Raw genomic sequence first — 20,170 nt, forward strand, 5'->3', positions numbered from 1 at the left:
TAGATCCTCTAAAGGTATATGGGTGTTTAATTGTATTATCCAAGGTGAGCATAGCTTTTTGTTCAAGTTTTTCTTTGCATAGTAATCCTTAATGAACATGAAGAAATATGAAACTAGCCAATCCCAGAATTAGGGATTTTTCATAAAAGTCCTGTCATCCAGGATTTTTATCTTTGAATTCCAACATAAAAATCTTAAGTTTCTCTACATTTTTCATCACCTGGCCTCTTCCTTTCATAATTCTAGTAGCACTCAGTATCACACTATGATATATTCGATAATCTGTACCAAACTCATATAAAAAGTCAAGTTCATGGTACTCTTAGAGTACCATGAACTTGACTGATCAACAATTCCGATTTCATAATTAAAGAGAAATTATGATATCAGAGAAATATGTTTTTTGCGACTTTTTCGCTGGCACTCATCTTTTCTATGGCAGTTTTCTATACACATGTACACATCACACTTGTACTACTGGAAGTGATTTGGCAATCTGGGCATCACCACTGTTGTGCACTCTTCATCTTTGATTCCATCCAGAGTCGTGTCAAAGTGGAAGTAGCTGCATCAAGGTGATTTTAATGGGCAGCAAAACGATATTGACACAACCTAGCTGTTACTATTATAATGTGAAAACAACTGACAGATAACTTATGTACAATTACTCAACATGTTGCCCTGTGCAAAAAATTGGTGTCTTTATCTTGTTGCATAGATAAAAACAGTTCTGGAATATCCTTTAACTCTAGAACTCCCAAGCTAAAATTACCTACATCTATTCCCAAGGGGGGGGGGAGAACTACTTTTTGTCTGCACTTGTTTTTGGCACTCTATTTTCGAAAAATGTACAAGTTTGTTTTCATTAAAATAACATTAAAACAAGTTGTTGTAAACAAAATTATCTTTATTGTTGATTATTTGTTTTCAATATTTCAATGAATCTATTTCTGCTCTTTGCACTAATATAGATATTTCATCCAAAAACACTTGAACATAAATAATGAATTGATAATTTTGTATCGTGATTGGTTCCCATTAGTATCAGAATGCCTAGAAATGCATACATCTCAGTAGAATTAGTTTTCTCAACACCTTTTCTCTCTGCTTCATCATTAGTAAACCGAACAATCGTACTTATAATTTCTATTGGCAAGAACTTTTGAAGGCATCTAACACACTGTTGGTTTTACCTTTGTTTGTCAAACCTATAAATCGAATATATTTTGTGGAGCTCTACGATTTGCTCTTGGTACAACTGTGCAGTATTGATATCCACCTTTTGCAGTCAAAACACTTTCATGTTGATTTGATTGACAATCTTTGTCCTCAGATGAGTTTTGTGATTCCATCTCACTTTCTACCAATGTTTATTTCATTTTCACTTTCAGATACATCTGTGGCCAGATCACTATCATAAAAGTCACTTTGTTGAACAATCTCTTCAAGCTCTCGTTCAGCCACAGGTGTCTTATCTCTTGCACTCATTTTTCACCAGTGATTCGAAGGGCACAGTAATAAACTGCTCAACTGAGAGATAAATGTGTAGGTACATTTCAAAATGCAGTTTTTGTAAATTGCTTCTTGTATAAATGAGGTTTTTTTTATGCTTATGTGCAATTATATTTAAAAAATTAGACAAAACAACTAAAACAAGGTCTGAACTCCACTAAGGTCCAAGGATGACTGCATGGGTGAATCCGTTTAGCAAAACGTAAATTTATTTATTATTTTTTGTAAGTAGCAGTACCTATATCAATTAAAAATCAGTAATGGCTAATCCATTACTGGGGGGGGGGGGACAAAAACTGCCCACGGTAAAATATGTACCTGTTTTTCTGAAAAAAAAAAAAAACAAGTAATGCAGTTATACTACAATGAAATACATACCTTAAATGACAATTACACTTATTTTAGAGATTTTTCAATGAAAACTTTAGGAGATACAGGAAAAATTAAAAGCCACGGGCAATTTTAGCCCTTCCTTGGGAGTTCTAGGGTTAATATTCATTCATAATGTCATTATAAGCAATACAACATAAAAGAAACATAAATGGAGAAATATCTATATATATAGAGTAAAAACTCAGTAATTTGGAATAATATGAAAAGGGATAGTCTGAATTTGCAATTACTATTGTAATCTGTTTTACTTCATTCCAACTTGCATCCTAGTAATAAATAATACTTTTTTGTTATAGTTTTTAATACTGGCCAATGTTTTTTTCTCCTCTTATATCCTGCTCACTGACAGAAACATCAAATAAATAGGTCAAGTACTGAGTGGCAAGCACTCAGGTTGAAGGGTCAGTAGTCACAAATGGTTGTTAGTGTAGTATCTCAAATAGAGAACTTTATGGTAACTGAAAAAGTTTCTAGTACCCCAGCTTGGCCTAAAACTAAGGAACTAACGAATGCATTGTCTATTTGAGTCTTTCCAGTTGTTGTGAATGAAAAGGGTGGGAGAAGCAACTCCAACTTTTTTCTGGAGAAGCGACTGGCAGGTGAGGGCCGTGCAAGACTCCACGCAGGTGCCTCCTCACCACCTCAACACTGGCTCTCTGAGTACCTCCTTGCCAGGACAACTCCAGCTTTGAAAATTGTTTTGAATTGTATAGAATTATTAACTAACTATTTAGCAACCTTTTTGTCACAAAAAGGAGAGTTACTTAGTACAAAGAAGCATGCTATCGAAGTGCAATAAAAAATTGTTTTTTTTAATTTTAACACAAAAAGTAAATTGATAGATTTCAATTGGAATAGTTTCCCCTTGATAAGCATCAAATAATGCATAGCTAGTGTGATTTTTATAAATTTTTAGCTCCATCAGAGATGGAAATAGAGGGGGGGGACACGAAAATTACTCACATTTTCCTGTTTGGTGCTGCCATTTTTAATTTTAAAAATATTTTTAAATTATATTTTAAACCTACTTGCTGCGCTCTTTCCAATGGTGTATAATAAGCTATAGGTTGTCAACAACATTTCCCCCACCACCATTTCTCAGACAAATTTTGTCAACAACGATCAATATGGCGTTATGTTGGCCCATATGATGTACAAACCCATGCAAAATTTCAAGTCAATAGGTTGAGTGGTTCCAGAGATACAATGCTTTGACAGACAGACAGACAGACAACTGAGTGACATTACAAGTGTCCTTTGTAAGACTATGGACCCTAAAAAACCAAACTCTCTTCAAATGTTTTTTTTCCTTAGATACAAAAATTTATAGCTGATATACCTCTCTGATCCAAAGGTTGTATGAGGGTCATGGAACTGGCAGGTAAGAAAAGGCAGTTCATATTGTCGTCATCACTTGATAAAATTTACCCAGGCTATGTGCTGGTGCTTTATCTAACAATAACGATGCCTTAATGTTTTCATTTGCACTTAAATTTTCCATCTGAATGGTTCTTCTGAGAATTGTTTCATTTCTTTTATGAACTTATTTTTTGAAACTACTCTGAAAAAAAATTCAGAATTATTGTTATTGTGTTATTATTAATATAGCACACTAGCAGATCACATTAATTCATTGCAAGGCAAGTAGCTGTATGGTAGTTTGATGCCTGACAATTCACTGGACAATTGGTGGCTATGACAATTCAGTGAGTATGATGATTCTGCAAATTCTTTGGGAGAATTCAGTGTATAGCAAAGTAAGAAAGGAAATGCAAACTTTTAACATACCATGCTGAAAATGGCAAATTTAGTGATCACAATACTGTTTTTGTTATTTTATATTTTTGATGGAGCATACTATTCACTTTTGTTTTTTAATGCACATTCTTTTTTTTAGGAGATCCTATTAAAAAAGTGCCACAGAAAAGTTAAAGACTGTGATACAAGAGAACCTTGGTCACACTTTACTTTCACTTCTGTAAATTGCATTTTTTTATGAAATACACATGGTGGTGGGGTTCCAGAAACCAAAAGCAGAGATTAATGGATGCCAGCTAGCTAATGCACACTTTCTGACATTTGGTTTGTAACATGTGCTATAGTTTTTATTAAAATAAGTTAGCAGACTAGTACTATGGAAGGGTTAATGGTAGGTGGGTAAGCTTCTCTGGAGATTGTGTAGGGGTCAGAACTGGAGTCCAAGTGCCCTAAATGGAAAAGTGCTCTGGCCCAGTTTTCACCAAAGCACATGGCAGGTCTCAATGCTCCTAGGGGATGTCAAAAGACACAGTATGGAGGACAGTACATCCCTGACTTACGTAAGCCTGAGTTACGTAAATTCAGACTTACATAATTTTTTTTCACTCAAATTTTTTTTTTTTTTTAGGATTGTAAAATTTAAAACAGTAAAAAAAAAAAAAAAAGCAGCATGCAATAATGACAAACATAGTATGTACAAATTGCACGAGTAAGATACAGAGTAACAAGCTTAAAAAATAAGAACAAAGAGAAGATTCTGAAAATAGTTTTTTTTCATACGAAGGGGACACACATTTCACCATAATAACTTAAACACATACAGAATTCCAGCTATCAGTATTATCAAATGCAATAAGACAGAGTTTACTATCCGTTTATAATGAATTGCACCAACAGAAAAGCTCAATAAACCAGAAACTGTAAATTGTTTTTATTGTTTTATTGTAGTGACCGCCAGAAATGTGAGCTCGTGTGAGATGATAATAGTGTGTTTCCACCTTAACCCTGTGAAGTTCTTTCAGAAAATTTCATTTTGACCATTATCATGGTGCCAACTAAGAGAATAAGTGACAATGGTACTAGTAAATCTACCAAGAAAAGGAAAGCAATCGATTTGGATCAGAAAATTAAAATAATAAGGATGGATGAAATGGTCGAACATTAACAAGTATCGTGCAGAATTTATATTTGTCAAGGTCAACAGTGAACACAATAATAAGGACAAAGACAGAATAGGAGAAGCAGTGAAGGATCGGCACCAATGAAGTAAACTATAATAACCAAGGCTACAAAATACATATCAATTTTTATAGTACAATAACATGCGTTTTCTTTCTTTCTTTCTTCCTTTTATGTTTTCTTTACTTCACCACTGTCCCCAGATAAAATTTTTAATTGAACTAATTAAAAATATATTTTTCTATATATATATATATATATATATATATATATATATATATAACTAATACATAAAATATATATAACTAATTACAGTAAACCCTCGATTTAACAACTAATAGGGGAGAAGGGGCCATTAATGCCAAAAGTCTGTTAAATCTAATGTAACTTGGGGGGGGGACATTTTTTATTGTTCTTAATGTAAAAAAAAAAGCTTTAATACAATATACAGTACTGTACAATATAAAATTATTAAATTATAATAAAGAATATGTAATATAATAATAAGTTTTTATCTTGTGCAACTTTTTTTCTCCTCCCCTCTGTAGAACCACATTTATCAATACTATTTTAAAGAAAAATAGTTGTAATTTGACCTTTGATTTACAGATATCAGAAACTGTTTTTTTACTAAATTTCACAAACATGTGCTACTGAGATGCTTTGTTCTAATTTCTCAATTAGCTCTAATTTCTGTGCCACATTTAAGTTCACGTGCTTTCTTTTAACTCCTCTATCACTTGATGCCATTTTAAATTGTAAGGATTGCAAAATTATTTAATAAATAAAGTCACAATTCAGAAATCACAGAAACACTCTGTATACAACCTGATCGCATGACAGCTTGAGGCAGACTGAGATCGAAACAAAGCGAGTTGGTAGACCTGCAGTTTGGTGTCCCAAGTCACATTCAGCTCGCAAATCACCCAGATCATATCTGTAATCTGGGAAAACAGCTATTTGAACATGTTTTCATAAAGAATAAAAAACAATTTCCTGAATTTGATTATAAAAATAGAAGTAGGTAATTATAAAAACAATAATGGAAATAGGTAATTATTATTAATTTTTAATTAATAATAACACTGAAGTGTTGTTAACCTAAAAAAAAAAATAGATTAATATGTACATTACTGTATTATTATTTGTCCAGTCCATTAAATCCGAAATCTGTTATATCGGAGTCTGTTAAATCGAGGGTTTACTGTAATTGAAAAATATAACTATTTTTTTTTCATTCTTCTAAGGATAATATGTGGTTTTTGTAATTTTGGCATATCACGGATATAGTAGCAACATTTTATTAGTCATATCGAGTTACGTAAAACTCGACTTATGCAAGGAGTCCTAGAACGTATCTCTTAAGTATGCTGGGAACTTACTGTAGTTAAAAGGGTGTTTATTTTTGCACCAAACAACTAAGTCGTGAGGCATCTATGCTAGTGAATTGCATATACTGTATTATCTGTTTGCCTTGTTTGTTTCAAAAAAAAAAAAAAAAACCCCAAGTTACCAGGTGGGGAGGAAACCAAGTGCCCACCCATAAAAATTACTCCTCTGTGATGGGATTCGAACCACCTCATTTTCCAAATTGCATGGATCCTAACAACAATGCTACCTGAAAGGCTGTTAGTATGGAGACAAGATGTAAAGAAATAATTTTAAAATATTTTTTATTTTGGGAGTCTTTTGAAGTCCATGCTTTAAGCAGCTAGGACTAGTTGGTTGCAGATTGAAAAGGCTGAAGAAATTTATTAACACAAATAGAAGTAAAGAAAAAATGATAAATTTTTTTTGCTATTGAAACTCATGCTGTCCTAGCAGGATGGATCATTCGAAGCTTGGGATACTACAAGTAATTTACGCATACACAAAAACGATGTGAAAGAAAGAAATGAAAACAATCCCTGTAAAAGCAATTTCAGTTTTAGAAACATTCATTAGCTGAGGTTTGAGAAGCATAGTGATAATCTTCATTGCTGTTCATTTCACCTGGTTTCTGTGCCCATCATTTTCTTCTAGCTTCCGAACCCTCAATGAATTCAGCGATACCCCACTTGCCCTAATAGCTTAAGCCCTAAAAGTATATGCTCTATATCCCACTTGTGCCCTAATCACATTTCTATTGTGTGTATGTAACCGCATCCTATTTTTTCAGAGCAATAAAAATGTAAAAATGGACATTTTGAAACATAATGAAAGGAATAAACAAAAATAACATCAAAATTAAAATACAGTAATAAAAAAAATTGTTTAGTTAATAAATAATTAATTTTCTTTATGTATAAATGTTTTAATATCAAATAAAGAAATAAATACAAGTTTAAAATACAAATACTGTACAAATGTTTTGATATCAAATAAAGAAATAAACACAAGTTTAAAATACAAATTATTCAAGCTTAAATTAGACTAATTTAATGGAAGAAAGTAACTAACTACTTACACAAAAGTATAAATTGATGTCCCTGTTTTGTCTATCTGTTAATTTCATTAATTTCTTTATTAACACCCTCGTATTTACAGTTTTTACGAGGTGGAAGATTTCCAACATTTACTAATCCTAGTATTCTCTTAAAGTTCATCTGTTGTTTTTTTAAATGGGTAATCATCTTCCATATATTAACATGATGGCGTCCCACAGATTTAAGACAATGCCATCCTTCCACATGATTTATTGTCAGAGGACCAAATTTAGCATGATGATTCCACAATGATGGCGGAAAGTGAGCAATGGGTCCAATCCAATTTGTTTCGAAGTATTTTATAAGCCCTCCACACTTTTCATATGAAGGATGTTCTAGTAGTGGATGTTCTCAAATGATTTCTTCCCAGGCTTCCTCTAGTTCCTCTAAAGAAACAAATGCTAACCCCACCACTGAATTCATTAACTTTCTGACAATTTGTTCCTTGATGTATGCCAATCACAATCCTAAATATTGTACTTTCTGCTAATATAAAAATAGCGAAATGCTTAAAGTGCGGTACTCACCTTGAATATAATCTGCAATAGTTTTATGAAAAGACTGATGGCTAAATATAAGGTGGAATGATTAAGTTAATGCATTAAGGTGGGATGAGATTTAATTTAACGGAATTTTAAAATAAGCGCAAGGAAGCAGAAGTGCACTACTCCGTCCCTGGTTGTCATAAAGTAGTTGATCTGGAACATAAAGGAATTGATAATGCCAATAGTCGTGACAACAGACTTTCGTTAAGTTATAACATCTTCAGTTGGCGGTGTTAAGTGAGAAGTAACGCGTGCTGTATTTTAAGGAAATTCCTATACTCTCGTGATGCTCTCTGGAACACGTGGGAATCTCAGATGTGAGAGATTTCAAGCCGAGGAAAGGTGAAAGGGAAGTTTTGCATTTAGGACGTTGAGATTAGTGTTGTGTCGAAACCATTCGATAATGAGGGCTTCATATTGAAGAATTTTGTGGCTGGTTTTAAGTCTTATAATGGTGATAGCGGCATCAATTAAAGGAGTGTGATTGTGGATTTGGGCATGAATTGTGAGTTCTGTACCAGCTTGTCCTGATCTAAGACTATAGTGGTAGTATCAAAGACTATTATAGTGGTAGTATGCACGAGTGTTGGAGGTTTTGGTAGAACCAAACTTGGTAGGTACTACCAATGTAACAGGCATCATAGTTTGGTTGACATTTAATCAAGTAAATTATATTATTCAAATCGTTGGTTGGGTATTTGTGTGTATCTTTGTAAGTGTTGAATAAGGATCCGAGTTTATTATAAGCTGAAAAAATAAGGGAGATATCAGTACCGGTAAACACGCGGCGGAATTGTCCGGCAAGTTCATTATGGTATGGGAGGATGATGTGTATATTTGCATTGGTGGTGGGTTTTGTTGGATTGTTAATTTTACTTTTGGCGGTGGAAATAGTGTGTTGAATGAGTTGGATTGGATAGTTCCTAGCTGTAAATTTTTTGTGAGGTATTGAAGTTCATTAGTTAAGTCATTTTGTGAGGTGCTATATTTGAGGGCATTATGTATTTGGTTGTATAAAACTGCTTTTTTTGTGCAGAGGGGGTGGTGCGAAGGAAAAAAAAAAAAAAAATTATTTTCTCAACCTCACTGTTTATAAAACAGGTACCAAACTAGGTTGTTGTTATGTGGTTTTTTTTAGGAGCATTAGCAACTAAGGCCATATTGCTCTGGGATATGCAGTGGTCATTCCCTGACCTTTCCGCATCCTCTGTATTTGGTGGTGACGGGCTCGAACCCCAGTCTAATCAAGAAGCGTGTGCTACGCACTGCTGCTCCTTCCCATCTGGCTACGGAGGCGCCACCAAACTAGGTACAAAGATTTTCAGAAAAAATACACATACAGGCAAATACCTACATTTTGCTTCGCACCATCCCCTCTGCACAAAAAAAGCGGTTTTATTCAACCAAATACATAATGCCCTCAAATATAGCACCTCACAAAATGACTTAACTAATGAACTTCAATACCTCACGAAAAATTTACAGCTAGGAACCACCCAACCCAACTCATTCAACACACACTATTTCCACTGCCAAAAGTAAAATTAACAATCCACCAAAACCCATCGCCACCAACGGAAATATACACATCATCCTCCCATACCATAATGAACTTGCCGGACAATTCCGCCGCGTGTTTACCGGTACTGATATCTCCCTTATTTTTTCAGCTTATAATAAACTTGGATCCTTATTCAACACTTACAAAGATACACACAAATACCCAACCAACGATTTGAACAATATAGTTTACTTGATTAAATGTCAACCAAACTATGATGCCTGTTATATTGGTAGTACTACTACCAAGTTTGGTTCTACCAATAGTCTTAGATCAGGACAAGCTGGTACAGAACTCACAATTCATGCCCAAATCCACAATCACACTCCTTTAATTGACGCCGCTATCACCATTATAAGACTTAAAACCAGCCACAAAATTCTTCAATATGAAGCCCTCATTATCGAATGGTTTTGACACAACACTAATCTCAACATCCTAAATGCAAAACTTCCCTTTCACCTTTCCTCGGCTTGAAATCTCTCACATCTGAGATTCCCACGTGTTCCAGAGAGCATCACGAGAGTATAGGAATTTCCTTAAAATACAGCACGCGTTACTTCTCACTTAACACCGCCAACTGAAGATGTTATAACTTAACGAAAGTCTGTTGTCACGACTATTGGCATTATCAATTCCTTTATGTTCCAGATCAACTACTTTATGACAACCAGGGACGGAGTAGTGCACTTCTGCTTCCTTGCGCTTATTTTAAAATTCCGTTAAATTAAATCTCATCCCACCTTAATGCATTAACTTAACCATTCCACCTTATATTTAGCCATCAGTCTTTTCATAAAACTATTGCAGATTATATTCAAGGTGAGTACCGCACTTTAAGCATTTCGCTATTTTTATATTAGTCTATTATCACGGTACTATAAGAATTCTATAACTTTATACTTGTACTTTCTGCCAAATTGCTTGACTGGAATGAAATAAACAGCCCTTAAAATAGGCATCAGAAAAAATTTCTTCTATGGATCTGATCACAGCACTTTTGTAATCAACTTGGAATTTTCTTGGTTGAAACAGTGTCCCGATTTGCAATGCTTTCTGTTGAATTAATTGGAACATGCAATTGTAAGTCAATTTTGACTTATCTGGAAGAAGAATATAAATAAATGGAAATATTTGGCCTCTGCATACTACACAAGAACCCCGGATCCAGGAAAACTTGGTGGCAGCAGCATGGTCTGATAATAGGTATCGGTAAGATCCTGAACCAGCCGGCACACCAACTATAAATTAGAATATTAATATTATAAAATAAAAAAATAATTATATTATAATTATAATAAAATAATAACCTTAATAGGTATTATCCCCTGTTGTAAAGAGCAAGTGTCGTGCTGATGTTTGGCTACTATTTCAACAAATTCTTAGATCAACAAATGCAGATGGAAACACAAGGGGGTGTTACCTCACTTGCTCATAAACATCCCTGTAAAGGGTCATTAGAGTGAAAGGGATTGAAGGTATGCAATTATATACTTGCTCAGGGCAACTGACAGTAGCACTTCCCCCCCCCCCTGCATTACCATTGGGACACAATTAGGGCAAGTCACTATTATGGCAAGCATTCATTAGGGGCATGTGCGATTAGGGCATATGCAATTATAGCAAGCATTCATTAGAGAATGTGCGATTAGGGCAAGTGATCATTAGTTCTTCTCAGATTAGGGCAAGTAGACTAAACAAGTGAATTCATGTTCCTGGAAAAGCATAGGATTCAACTGAGTATGTTAAAAAATAAATAATCGTATCTGGATTAAAAGATTATTATTATTAGCCATATGGTGCAAGGAAGCCTGAGGCTTATGCCACACCAGCCAAAAAAAAAAAAAAAAAAAAATTCCCACATTACCTGAGATCAGATGCATATCCAAGCTTAGGACCCTGGGTTTGCCAAGCCCATACTCACCAGATGTGAGCCCCTGGGGTAAATGTTACAATATGGACAGAGTCATGCTGAAATAGGCATATACCCACTTTGCAACTTGCCTATGAGAAGGATCGGCATGAACCCTTTTATACAAAATAAATGGATAAAATACATATTGTTTTATTTTTATAAAATTTTCCTTTCTAAGTCAACAATTTCTCGTTTCCTAAACATTTTACTTCAATGATTTTGTTAATTTCTGATCTCTTTGCAATAAACCAAATTGTTGCACTCACTGAATTTTCATAGCCAGCAATTGTCTTTCAACAAATTGTCATATATAGCAAAATTTCATTCACCAAATTGTCTTTTACACTAAACTGTCATGCACTGAACTGTCACATACAGCAAATTGTCGTGCACCAAACTGCCGCATAACAAATTGTCTTGCAATGAATTGATGTGGATCCCACATTAGCATCTAAAGCCACATTGTGATGACTGCTATGATTGTATTAGTGTGTATGTGCTAATTTGCACATTGGCCAGACTTAAAAACCCATGTGGTTTTTTTAACCTGCACAACATGCAACCAGAATAACTAACAGGGAAATTCAGACCAGTATCATTAAATCTTATTTAGGAAAAAATCCCTGTTCTGCAAAAGCAAAGTACCTACATAAAAAAGCAATCTTAAATTGTAAAGGTTCTGAATTAGTGAAGTCCAAACTGTGAGCTTCAAATGATTGTGTAGTTGCATTTCAGGTTGGTTTATGCCACCTTATGCTTACATACATTAATCTAATAACTAATATAATAAAATACAATCACCTTATATGAATAATCTCCTGGTTCTCGTTGGAGACTTCCAGACGACAAATGTCCAATCAAAATGAATAGCTAATGCATACTGATTTCTGTATACGTTCTACCAGTACAGAAATGTATGCATACGCTATTCATTTTGACCGGACAATTTGTTCACTCAAATTTTGTGAAGTGGCTAATGTGGCCAAGTATTAGTATTTTTGAATAACAAATACAATAAACTGTAACTGGATTACAAAGCCTGATAAAAGATTTGCCAAACTAAACATTCCTAAAGGAAATTAACTCTTTCTTTACCTAGTCTACACTGCTACAGCTTTCTTTTTAACTTCATGTTTTAGTATGTCATGGTAAATGATGCAAGAAAACAATCTTATGCAGCATCAGCCAAAAAAAAAAAAAAGAAGCCTACACTTCATATAACGTGTCTACTTGAGCCCGACGACTAGATGGCTGGAGAAAAAACATAACACTACAATACAGACTACACCAACACCCACACTATCTCTGGCCTTTATAGAGTTTGTATTGCATTACAGAGTATACTACAAAGAGTTGGAGGGGACACCCAGTGCTGCTTGACAAGAAATACTATACACTATTTCTGTGTATAGTATTTCTTGCAGTGTGACATTGGAGGCAAATTGCTGCTATGGATAAAGGGGTGGTTGAGGGGGAGAAGACAGAGTGGTAATCAATGGACACTGCTCATTGTGGACTAATGTTATTAGTGGAGTCCCTCAGGGCTCAGTGTTGGGTCCATTATTGTTTTCTTTATTTATAAATGATATTGATGATGGTATATCAAGCTTAATGTCCAAGTTTGCAGACGATACAAAGGTTGGCAGGGTTGTCAAGGACACTACTGACACTATGCTGCTGCAACAGGATCTGGAAAGGTTGAGCAGATGGGCTGAGAGGTGGCAAATGAAGTTTAACATTGACAAATGTAAAGTACTACACATGGGAAACAGCAACCCCAGAGCAACGTATCAACTCTGTGGTACTACACTGACAGTGGTAGAGAATGAAAGGGACTTGGGGGTGGTTGTGCAGGCAGATATGAAGTTCTCTGAGCAGTGCAGACGGGCTGCAAGAGTAGCTCATGGAGTATTGTCAATGATCTACAGGAATTTTTCCAGCAGGGATAAGGAGGTGATTATTCCCTTGTATAAGGCAATGGTCAGGCCACACCTAGAGTACTGTATACAGGTCTGGAGGCCTCATTTCAAGAAGGATGTAGAGCTGCTGGAACGAGTACAGAGAAAGGCAACAAGATTAGTGAATGGAACAAAGGGGTGCTCTTACGAAGAAAGGCTTAAGTTTTGCAAATTACAGTGTCTGGAGACTAGGCACCAGCGAGGTGATCTGATAGAGGTGTATAAAGCCTTGAATGGTTTGAGCATGCTCAATGCTGATGGGATTCTTCCTCTAGCTCAGAATAATCACCTGAGAGGGCATAAATTCAAATTGAGGAAAGACAGATGTAGGATAGACGTGCGGAAATTTGCCTTTAGCCAGCGGGTGGTTGGTTGGTGGAACAGACTTCCATCCCTTGTCGTGGAGGTTGATAGCCTAAATAAGTTTAAGGCTCAGCTGGACAGGTATTTTGAACGAACAGAGGGGTGAAGTGGAAGTGGTTTTTTTTTTTTTTTTTTTTTTGGCTGATGCTGCATAAGCTTGCTTTCTTGCATCAAATGCCTCTACTAATGTTAAATGCTAATGCTATGTTTTTTTTCTGTATAATATGTCTAACCATAAAGATTATTACTAAATATAATACCGCTCTTATACTTAATAATAGTTTATTAAGCTTTCGCCTAAACTACTATACATTAAGGTAACGTTTCAGGTATCTTACCGATACCCATCATCAGACCGTACTGTTGGGGAAACAAAAATAGAAAGGGTAGTAAATTTGAATACAATTACAATTATCAATATTACAATTTGCAAATAAACAATTCTAGGTTTGGATTACTGTTACAATAGTTATTTGCAAATCATAATTGTAATATTCATAATATTGGTAATTGTAATCATTATGATTACAATTACCAATATTATGAATATTGGTTACCAGTATTATGAATTATTGATATAATATCAATAATTGTAATTACTACAATTACTGATATTATATCAATAATTGTAATTGTAGTAATTCTATTCAAATTTATAACCCTTTCTATTTTTGTTAGTTGGTTGGTTATGTTGTTTAATGGCACAAGGGCTACTAAGGCCATAATGTGCCCAATTATATTCTGTAGTGCAGTCACCAGTTAAAATCTGTTAAATAATCCTGTCTGCTTCAAGAAAACAAAGGACTCAGCTAGATTTGCATAGTCTCCAATCAGATGAGGTAATGTTAAAGGTTCTTGCAGATGTGAAAATTTGTGTTTCGATAATTATTATAATGGTTGCAATTTATTAGAATATGCTTCACCGTAAGTGTAGCATATTTGTAAAAATGTAGACTGACAATATGTACAAATAGGTGGATCTTCCCCATGAGCTGATAAATATGGGTTAGATGAGCGTGCCCAATACACATCCTAGCCAAGATCACCTCCTCTTGCCTATTTGATCGCATGCTTGATGCCCACAACATAGGTTCCCATTTAAATTGCAGCAGCTTATTGCCAACTGAGCCTGCCAGATTTCCAACTATTGTTCTTCATACACGTTTTTTTATGACTGATTTGTAGTCTTTACACAGCACTTGATAGTGGAGAGCAAGTAGTGATTGGATGTTTAGTGGTTTAATCTGCATATTCATTTCCTTTGATGCCTACATAACCTACATCCAACAGAAAGTGACTGATTGGTTAACAGCTTGTAATGCAGTTATCTGTGATCTGAATTGCTTCAAGATGAGGTGGATTGGTTTAGATAAATTTTTCAATGCTGTTATTGCACTCAGAGAGTCAGAAGATCATAGTTTGCTTACTGGACGGATTAATCACGTGATCCAGATCAATTTTAACATGTTAACTGCCAAATACCAGTTAACTCGTATTTGGCAATCTGGACCAGGATACAAGTTAACTCAGACTGGTATGACATGCCTTTCAGGTGCAGCTATGAGCATATTTGTAACAAATACGTGCAACTGATGGATAGTGGGCTTCTGGGATAATAATTAAAAATCAACCACGATGTCAGAAAACAGAAAATTTATTCACACACAAAAAAAATATATATATATATTTTATTTACAAATACATAAAGAAAAGTGTGTTAATATTATAGTCACGATAATATTATAGTGTTTATTTGTGATATTTCTTGAAACATTCTTCTACACAAAGAGCAGGCTTTCTTGGCACACTGGATAATAATAGCATGTTTCTCGGTGGTTTTTATTTCTGGTACATACTCAACATGGCTTAGTCGGGTGTGCTTTTTTTTCAGTTGGTGGTATAGCCTTTAAATAATGAATTTCACATTCAGACCTAATCTTCTTTGGAACGTTTAGAATTTTTTTTTCCAATCACAAAGATTCAATGAATGTGTCTCTGAATTTTAGGATGTGTGCATTACGCACATATTTCAAAAATATGCAATGCAATTTTTTTTGGGCCAATCTGATAACAGTATAACCTGTTTTAGTTTTTCTTAGCACTGAATAATATGACAGCATTTGATCCGATCGATCTATGCTGGACATTCTGCTATTGTAATCTCGAATTATGTTGGGTTTCACCGAAATTTTTCCATTCTGGTTATGTACCTCGACCATTTCAACGTGTTTGTTAGAAATAGTGAGAACCTTTCTTTTATCCCTCCAGTTACAAACTACAACAGGGCCATTTCATTGCCATGCAACTTCTCCTTTCTTCAATTTTCTCATCACCAGATCATTTGGATTTTCAACAATTTCGTCAGAGAAACAGAATTATAAAAATTGTCCATATACACTACATATCCCTTGCCTAAGTAGTCCTCAACAACTTCAGCAGTATAACCTGTTTTGTTCAGTTTCTTCTGATTTACCAGAGTAATTTTTTATTTTCATAACAAGGTCGTTGGACTCACACAGTTTGTAAAGTTTGATTCCGTATTTATGCTTTTTATTTTTTATGTACTGGTGGAAATTCAGTCTCTCACGCCACAACATCATCGACTCATCAATACAGATGTTTTTATTCGGTACATAATTATTGCACATAACATTATCGAAATGATTCAAAATCAGTCTTACCTTGTACAGCCTGTCAGCAGATTGTAATGAGTTTTTTTTTTTTTTTTTTTTTGGTAGTTGTTGGCACATCGGCTTCTGTGGCCATAATGCACCTCCCAAGGTTTTTGCAGTACTTTGATCCAAGCCCGAGGCGGGATTCGAACCTGCGACCTTTGGGTTGCCAGGCAGGCACTTGACCCACCTGGCTAGCCCGGTCGGCTTGTAATGAGTTATCTGCAAAGTGAAAATATTGTAATATCAACTGGAATCTAGTTCGACTCTTAAATGATCACCAAAACATAACATTGTAGAATGCACTTATACTCCAGTAATGCTCTATTGAAGCAAAAGAACAAGGACACATTTGTAACAAAAGTCCAAGAAACACTTTCTTTTCTGAGATGTCAGAGTCCTTCCATTTTGACGACTTGGCATATTTTTGCGAATGTCCACATTTTACAATTTCTTGCCTAGCGTATGAATTAATTTGTTCCCCTAATAATGTAAGAAATTCTTCCGAAAAATATGGCTCTGCTAATTTTTGTACACTAAGTTCTATTGTGTCCATTTTCAAACCAATGTTCTCTTCAAAAATAAATTGTGGAGGATCTTGTGAATGAGGATTTCATTCCACAAATTATTATCATTAGACATACTTGCCTGCAGAGAATTAGAATTATCTTCAGGCTGGGAGCTGGCTTCATCTTCGCTATCCTCGCATGAATCGTTAGAAGGTTCATAATTGTCACTGTCGGAACCAGAACCATACAACTCTTCAAAAATCACTTCAAATTCCGAGTCATTCATATTAGCATACAGCTCAAGCTCTTCCTCAGCCAGTGGTCTCTTCTTATCCATGTTTTTAGTTCTTTTGTTTTTTTTTTCTTTTCAGAAACACATAACAAATTACTAAATACAATGTACATACACAGCACAGTCTATGTAATTACTACGGATTTACGCACAGCGCTGACTCATATATACGGCAAATTCTACAGGTAACAATACGTCTGGAGTTAACTCATAGTTGGCTGCGGCGAGGAATTTTCTATTACATACACCACCTATGAGAAAATTCGAGAAGCTTTCTTTTTACAACAATAAGCTTTTTTTTTAGGAGTTTTGGTGATAAATATACAGTGGTACCTCGGTATATGTCCTTAATCCGTTCCAGATCCTTGGACTTATACCAAACAAATTTTTCCCATAAGTAATAAAGAGAAAATGATTAATCCGTTCCCATGAAAAAAAATCCTATTGTTATTGGCATATTATACAATGTTCCTGATCTTTGTTTGGTAATCGATTTCACCCCCTTCGCAAAGTTAGCAGATTTAATAACGTCTTTGTTTTTCACAATCGTAGATACCGTCGTCTACGGCATACGGTATGCAACAGCCAAGTCCCGGATACGCATGCCACCTTCATACTTATCAACAATCTCTTTTTTCACCTCTGTGGTGATCCTGCCCCATTTTCTTCGTTGCTTGGCTCTTCTCATTAACTTTCTTAGAACTTATGGTTAATGAATTTACAAAACATTTACGCAAAAAAACACAAAATCACGTGAAAATTCACAGAGAGTTATAGCGCGGGCTGTTCTGAATGGTAGAAACTGTCGTACTGATGCTCGTGGGCAGTCATGGCAGAGGTGCCAGATCTTACCCCCTCTCCAAAAACCGAATTCAGTCGATCGAGGACGTAAGCGCGCACGCGTCCTCGGTCGGTTTTATTCGGAAAGCCAAGTGAGGACAGGCGCGCGTACTTTGCTAGCGTCCGTCCTTGGTCAGCTTTTATTCGGTTTTTGGAGAGGGGGTAAGATCTGGCATCTGAGTCGTGGCTTTGTCTTGAGAGAGGTAAACAAGGGTAGTGCGCAGTGTCATGACTCGTTTTGAAGCATGCGAGTCGTACTCCAAACAAAGGTCGTATACCAAACAAAATTTTTCGCATCCAAACAGGACGTATACCGAGGTACCACTGTATATTATAATTTTGGTTTTGAATAATTTAACATGCCTTACTCAGATTGGCGTCAGAGACCCATTCACCCAAATAAACCATAGCAGTCAATGTGTTAATTGCCCACAGTTCGGCAATTATACCACAGAAACAAGCAACAAATTACTAAATACAATGTACATACAATGCCCAGTCATCATCACTACTATGGATTTACGCACAGCGCTGACTCGTATACGGCGAATTCTACAGGTAACAATACATCTCGAGTTAACTCGTAGTTGGCTGGCACAAGGAATTTTTTTATTATACATGCCACTTACGAGATAATTCAAGAAGCTTTCTTTTCACAACAAAAAGCTTTTTTTTTTTTTTTTTTTAGGAGTTTTGGTGATAAATATATATTATAATTTGGGTTTTGAATAATTTAACACGCCTAACTCAGATTGGCGTCGGAGACCCATTCACCCAAATAAGCCATAGCAGTCAATGTGTTAATTGTCCAGTTTGGCAGAATAGATGCTACATCAGAAGGAACAAGAACTAGAAAAGATAGAAGAAACTGCCATACCCCCCACTGTTGTACTTATTTTTGAGCCATCGGTATATATATTTGAAAACGCCGAGAATTTTTAGCCACATGTGTAGCATGGGGTTTCCTGATGGTGAGAGCTGCTGCTTGCTTTCCCCCCACCCCACCCCTTGTTGGAATAAGAAATCATAGACTGGTAATATAATCAGACCGTGGCGCGTTGTGTGCTTTTTTTTCTGAAAGATGTTACCCACATCTAAATTCCAGTATTGTGTTAACTGTAGCAACCTTATCCCAACTGGTTTGTTGTCATAAAAGGCGGTCCAATGGGGCTCAAATAAGTTTTTTTTTTTTTTTTTTTTTTGGTAGTTGTTGGCGCATCGGCTTCTGTGGCCATAATGCACCTTCCAAGGTTTTTGCAGTACTTTGATCCATGCCCGAGGCGGGATTCGAACCCGCGACCTTTCGGTTGCCAGGCGGGCACTTTACCCACCTGGCTAGCCCGGTCGGCTCAAATAAGATGTATGGCCAGATAAAATGAAAGGGAAGAAGGCTCCGTATTTTTGCTGCATAGTTGAGTAGCACCATTTTCCTTCGAATACTATTTAATAATAAACACGATTTCAATTAGTCTTTATTTATGAATCTTAAAATTGATGTTTGTTTTAAAGATTTCACTTTGATATTTCTTAAGTTTACCCTTAAAAGACTCAACGCATTAAGTCTCATTACTTGCCTCGGTTCCTTCAAAAAATTGACTAATGTGTCCATTGGCACCTTGAGCTTGTCACTGATTTTGATTCACTTTCAATTGTCATCATCACAATCATCGTCTTTACCATCATCGTTATAGTCTTTGTTGAGCACAGCACCTACAATGTCACTCTCTGTAGGAAGACCACTAGTTAATAAGTTGTCATCGACTCGTACAAATTCATCGATGTTATCTGTAATAAAACCTACAATGTTGTTACGTAGCAACCATTCGGATAATGGTAAGTTGTTTTCTTTAATTCCATCTTCTTCATCTACAATTGAAATTTCATTTGAATTTAATTTCAATTTTTTGAAGCAATTCGATATGACTGTCGAAGTAACATTGTTCCATGCAGCATTCATTATCAATATAGACTCGGTAAGTTCCATTCTCTTTGACTGATCAGATGTAGAACTAGAAATCTCTTATAAAATCCTTTCAAACTCTTGATTATACCTATGTCCATTGGTTGTAAAACTGATGTCGCATTGGGAGGCAGAAACACTGGCTTAATGGTGGACAAATTTTGAATCTGGGGATGTGCAGGACAATTATCAACAAACAATAAAACATTTTTCTTCTTTTTGAATAGCTCCTTACTTCAATCATTTAT

At 35.4% G+C, this 20,170-nt stretch overlaps 1 protein-coding gene across 1 annotated transcript in view; it reads right to left on the reverse strand.

Annotated features, from left to right (window-relative positions):
- Positions 1-20,170, reverse strand: part of Arfip (ADP ribosylation factor interacting protein arfaptin) — a 153,121-nt gene that overhangs the window by 55,165 nt on the left and 77,786 nt on the right. The gene's annotated exons all lie outside the window — the stretch shown is intronic.

Source organism: Mastigoproctus giganteus, chromosome 3, assembly GCF_048544385.1.
Source record: "Mastigoproctus giganteus isolate SK-2022 chromosome 3, ASM4854438v1, whole genome shotgun sequence".
NCBI classification, from domain to species: domain Eukaryota; kingdom Metazoa; phylum Arthropoda; class Arachnida; order Uropygi; family Thelyphonidae; genus Mastigoproctus; species Mastigoproctus giganteus.